The sequence below is a fragment of the Procambarus clarkii genome, chromosome 6 (genome assembly GCF_040958095.1).
Source record: "Procambarus clarkii isolate CNS0578487 chromosome 6, FALCON_Pclarkii_2.0, whole genome shotgun sequence".
NCBI classification, from domain to species: Eukaryota; Metazoa; Arthropoda; class Malacostraca; order Decapoda; family Cambaridae; genus Procambarus; species Procambarus clarkii.
Window position 1 is genome coordinate 33,617,420 of NC_091155.1, and position 6,048 is coordinate 33,623,467.

The following is a 6,048-nucleotide window of genomic DNA, read 5'->3' on the forward strand; positions in this document are numbered from 1 at the left end:
CCAAAATTTCGCTACTTCGTAGCCCAAAATTGGGCTACTTTCGTTACTTTTTAGCCCAAAATTTTGCTACTTTCGCTACTTTTAGCCCAAAATTTCGCTACTTTTTAGTCCAAAATTTCGCTACTTTTTAGCCCCAAATTTCGCTACTTTCGCTACTTTTTAGCCCAAAATTGGGCTACTTTCGCTCCTTTTTTAGCCCAAAATTGGGCTACTTTCGCTACTTTTAGCCCAAAATTTCGCTACTTTCGCTACTTTGTAGCCCAAAAATTAGGCTACTTTTGCTACTTTTTAGCCCAAAATTTCGCTACTTTCGCTACTTTTTAGCCCAAAATTACGCTACTTTCGCTACTTTTTAGGCCAAAATTGGGCTACATTCGCTACTTTGTAGCCCAAAATTGGGCTACTTTCGCTACTTTTTAGCCCAAAATTGGGCTACTTTCGCTACTTTTTAGCCCAAAATTTTGCTACTTTTGCTACTTTTTAGCCCAAAATTTCGCTACTTTCGCTACGTTTTAGCCCAAAATTGGGCTACTTTCGCTACTTTTTAGCCCAAAATTGGGCTACTTTCGCTACTTTTAGCCCAAAATTTCGCTACTTTTTAGCCCAAAATTTCGCTACTTTTTAGCCCAAAATTGGGCTACTTTCGCTACTTTTGAGGCCAAAATTTCGCTACTTTCGCTACTTTCTAGACCAAAATTGAGCTACTTTTGCTACTTTTGAGGCTAAAATTGGGCTACTTTTGCTACTTTTTAGGCCAAAATTGGGCTACTTTTGCTACTTTTTAGGCCAAAATTGGGCTACTTTCGCTACTTTTTAGGCCAAAATTGGGCTACTTTCGCTACTTTTTAGCCCAAAATTTCGCTACTTTGTAGCCCAAAATTGGGCTACTTTCGCTACTTTTTAGCCCAAAATTTTGCTACTTTCGCTACTTTTAGCCCAAAATTTCGCTACTTTTTAGCCCAAAATTTCGCTACTTTGTAGCCCAAAATTAGGCTACTTTCGCTACTTTTTAGCCCAAAAATTCGCTACTTTGTAGCCCAAAATTTCGCTACTTTCGCTACTTTTTAGCCCAAAATTTCGCTACTTTTGCTACTTTTTAGCCCAAAATTGGGCTACTTTCGCTACTTTGTAGCCCAAAATTGGGCTACTTTCTCTTCTTTTTAGCCCAAAATTTTGCTACTTTCGCTACTTTTAGCCCAAAATTTCGCTACTTTTTAGCCCAAAATTTCGCTACTTTGTAGCCCAAAATTAGGCTACTTTCGCTACTTTTTAGCCCAAAAATTCGCTACTTTGTAGCCCAAAATTTCGCTACTTTCGCTACTTTTTAGCCCAAAATTTCGCTACTTTTGCTACTTTTTAGCCCAAAATTGGGCTACTTTCGCTACTTTTTAGCCCAAAATTGGGCTACTTTCTCTACTTTTTAGCCTAAAATTTCGCTACTTTCGCTACTTTTTAGCCTCAAATTTCGCTACTTTCGCTACTTTTTAGCCCAAAATTTCGCTTCTTTTTAGCCCAAAATTGGGCTACTTTCGCTACTTTTTAGCCCAAAATTGGGCTACTTTCGCTACTTTTAGCCCAAAATTTCGCTACTTTCGCTACTTTTTAGCCCAAAAATTCGCTACTTTCGCTACTTTTAAGCCCAAAATTGGGCTACTTTCGCTACTTTTGAGGCCAAAATTTCGCTACTTTCGCTACTTTCTAGCCCAAAATTGAGCTACTTTCGCTACTTTTGAGGCTAAAATTGGGCTACTTTTGCTACTTTTTAGGCCAAAATTGGGCTACTTTTGCTACTTTTTAGGCCAAAATTGGGCTACTTTCTCTACTTTTTAGGCCAAAATTGGGCTTCTTTTGCTACTTTTTAGCCCTAAATTTCGCTACTTTTTAGCCCAAAATTTTGCTACTTTCGCTACTTTTAGCCCAAAATTTCGCTACTTTTTAGCCCAAAATTTCGCTACTTTTTAGCCCAAAATTGGGCTACTTTCGCTACTTTTTAGCCCAAAATTAAGCTACTTTCGCTACTTTTTAGCCCAAAATTTCGCTACTTTTTAGCCCAAAATTTCGCTACTTTCGCTACTTTTCATCCCAAAATTGGGCTACTTTCGCTACTTTTAGCCCAAAATTTCGCTACTTTCGCTACTTTTTAGCCCAAAAATTCGCTACTTTCGCTACTTTTTAGCCCAAAATTGGGCTACTTTTGAGGCCAAAATTTCGCTACTTTCGCTACTTTCTAGCCAAAATTGAGCTACTTTCGCTACTTTTGAGGCCAAAATTGGGCTACTTTTGCTACTTTTTAGGCCAAAATTGGGCTACTTTTGCTACTTTTTAGGCCAAAATTGGGCTACTTTTGCTACTTTTTAGGCCAAGATTGGGCTACTTTCGCTACTTTTTAGGCCAAAATTTCGCTACTTTCGCTACTTTGTAGCCCAAAATTGGGCTACTTTTGCTACTTTTTAACCCAAAAATTCGCTACTTTCGCTACTTTTTAGCCCAAAATTGGGCTACTTTCGCTACTTTTGAGGCCAAAATTTCGCTACTTTCGCTACTTTCTAGACCAAAATTGAGCTACTTTCGCTACTTTTGAGGCTAAAATTGGGCTACTTTTGCTACTTTTTAGGCCAAGATTGGGCTACTTTCGCTACTTTTTAGCCCAAAATTTCGCTACTTTCGCTACTTTGTAGCCCAAAATTGGGCTACTTTTGCTACTTTTTAACCCAAAAATTGCTACTTTCGCTACTTTTTAGCCCAAAATTGGGCTACTTTCGCTACTTTTGAGGCCAAAATTTCGCTACTTTCGCTACTTTCTAGACCAAAATTGAGCTACTTTCGCTACTTTTGAGGCTAAAATTGGGCTACTTTTGCTACTTTTTAGGCCAAAATTGGGCTACTTTTGCTACTTTTTACGCCAAAATTGGGCTACTTTCGTTACTTTTTAGGCCAAAATTGGGCTACTTTCCCTACTTTTTAGCCCAAAATTTCGCTACATTGTAGCCTAAAATTGGGCTACTTTCGCTACTTTTTAGCCCAAAATTTTGCTACTTTCGCTACTTTTAGCTCAAAATTTCGCTTCTTTTTAGCCCAAAATTTCGCTACTTTCGCTACTTTTTAGCCCAAAATTGGGCTACTTTTGCTACTTTTTAGCCAAAAATTAAGCTACTTTCGCTACTTTTTTGCCCAAAATTTCGCTACTTTCGCTACTTTTTAGCCCAAAAATTCGCTACTTTCGCTACTTTTTAGCCCAAAATTGGGCTACTTTTGAGGCCAAAATTTCGCTACTTTCGCTACTTTTGACGCCAAAATTGGGCTACTTTTGCTGCTTTTTAGGCCAAAATTGGGCTACTTTTGCTACTTTTTAGGCCAAAATTGGGCTACTTTCGCTACTTTTTAGGCCAAAATTGGGCTACTTTCGCTACTTTTTAGCCCAAAATTTCGCTACTTTCGCTACTTTGTAGCCCAAAATTGGGCTACTTTCGCTACTTTGTAGCCCAAAATTTTGCTACTTTCGCTACTTTTAGCCCAAAAATTTCGCTACTTTCGCTACTTTTTACCCCAAAATTTCGCTACTTTCGCGCCGAAAATTGGGCTACTTTCGCTACTTTTAACCTAAAATTTCGCTACTTTTAGCCTAAAATTTCGCTACTTTCGCTACTTTTTAGCCCAAAATTTCGCTAATTCGCTACTTTGTAGTCCAAAATTGGGCTACTTTCGCTACTTTTTAGCCCAAAATTTTAATACTTTTTAGCCCAAAATTTCGCTACTTTTAGGCCAAAATTTCGCTACTTTCATTACTTTTAGGCCAAAATTTCGCTAATTTCGCTACTTTTTAGCCCAAAATTTCGCTACTTTTTTTTGCCTAAAATTGGGCTACTTTCGCTACTTTTTAGCCCAAAATGTTGCTACTTTCGCTACTTTTTAGCCCAAAATTTCGCTACTTTCGCTACTTTTTAGCCCAAAATTGGGCTACTTTCGCTACTTTTAGCCTAAAATTTCGCTACTTTCGCTACTTTTTAGCCCAAAATTTCGCTAATTCGCTACTTTGTAGCCCAAAATTGGGCTACTTTCGCTACTTTTTAGCCCAAAATTTCGCTACTTTTAGCCCAAAATTTCGCTACTTTCATTACTTTTAGGCCAAAATTTCGTTAATTTCGCTACTTTTTAGCCCAAAATTGGGCTACTTTCGCTACTTTTTAGCCCAAAATTGGGCTACTTTCGCTCCTTTTAGCCCCAAATTGGGCTACTTTCGCTACTTTTTAGCCCAAAATTGGGCTACTTTCGCAACTTTTTAGCCAAAATTTCGCTACTTTTTAGCCCAAAATTTCGCTACTTTCGCTACTTTTTAGCCATAAATTTTGCTACTTTCGCTACTTTGTAGCCCAAAATTGGGCTACTTTCGCTGCTGGAGGGCAAAAATCAGGCGATTTTTGGCCACTAGCGGCGAAAATCGCGCAGTTTTTGGCCGCTATCGGCGAAATTTTCAAGATTTTTGGCCGCTAGCAGCGAAATTCGCACGATTTTTGGCCGCCAGCGGCGAAAATCGACCGATTTTAGCCACTAGCGGCCAAAAATCGAGCGATTTTGGCCGCTAGCGGCGAAAATCGCGCGATTATTGGCTGGTAGCGGCGAAAATCGCTCGATTATTGGCTCCTAGCGGCCAAAAACCGCGCGATTATCGCTGCTAGCGGCCATAAACCGTGCGATTTTCGCCGCTAGCGGCCAAAAATCGCGGGATTTTCGCCGGTAGCGGGCAAAAATCGGGCGAATTTCACCGCTGGAGGGCAAAAACCGTGCGATTTTCGCCGCTAGCGGCCAATTATCGCGCGATTTTCGCCGGTAGAAATCGGCCGATTTTTGACATCCAGCGGCGAAATTCGCCCGATTTTTGACCGCTACCGGCGAAAATCGCGCAATTATTAGCTGCTAGCGGCGAAAATAGCACGGTTTTTGGCCGCTAGCAGCGAAAATCGCACGGTTTTTGGCCGCTAGCGGCGAAAATCGCGCGGCTTTTGGTCGCTAGCGGCGAAAATCGCGCGATTTTTCCCGCCAGCTGCGAAAATCGCACGGTTTTTGGCCGCTTGCGGCGAAAATCGCGCGGCTTTTGGTTGCTAGCGGCGAAAATCGCGCGATTTTTCCCGCCAGCTGCGAAAATCGCACGGTTTTTGGCCGCTAGCGGCGAAAATCGCGCGATTATTGGCTGCTAGCGGCGAAAATCGCTCGATTTTTGGCCGCTAGCGGCGAAAATCGCACGGTTTTTGGGCGCTAGCAGCGAAAATCGCGCGGTTTTTGGCCGCTAGCTGCGAAATTCGCACGATTTTTGGCCGCTAGCTGGGAAATTCGCACGATTATTGCCCGCTAGCGGCGAAAATCGCGCAATTTTTGGTATTTACCTGCGAAAATCGCTCAGTTATTGGCCGCTAGCGGCGAAAACCACACGATTTTTGGCCGGTATCGGCGAAAATCGCGCAATTTTTGCCAGCCAGCTGCGAAAATCGCACGGTTTTTGGCCGCTAGCGGCGAAAATCGCCCGATTTTTGGCCGCTAGCGGCAAAAATAGCCCTTTTTTTTGGCCGCTAGCGGCGAAAGTCGGTCGATTTTTGCCGCCAGCGGCCAAAAACCGCGCGATTTTCGCTGCTAGCGGCCAAAAACCGTGTGATTTTCGCCGCTACCGGCCAAAAATCGCGCGATTTTCGCCGGTAGCGGGCAAAAATTGGGCGAATTTTGCCGCTGGAGTGCAAAAACCGGGCGAATTTCGCCGCTAGCCGCGAAATTCGCCCGTTTTTTGTCCGCTACCGGCGAAAATCGCGCGGTTTTTGGCCGCTAGCGGCGAAATTCACCCGATTTTTTCCGCTACCGGCGAAAATCGCGCGGTTTTTGGCGGGTAGCAGCGAAAATTGCGCGGTTTTCGCTGCTAGCTGCCAAAAACCGCGGGATTTTCGCCGCTACCGGTCAAAAGCCGCGCGATTTTCGCCGCTAGCGTCCAAAAACCGTGCGATTTTCGCCGCTAGCGGCCAATAATCGCGCGATTTTCGCCGGTAGCGGGCAAAAATTTGGTGA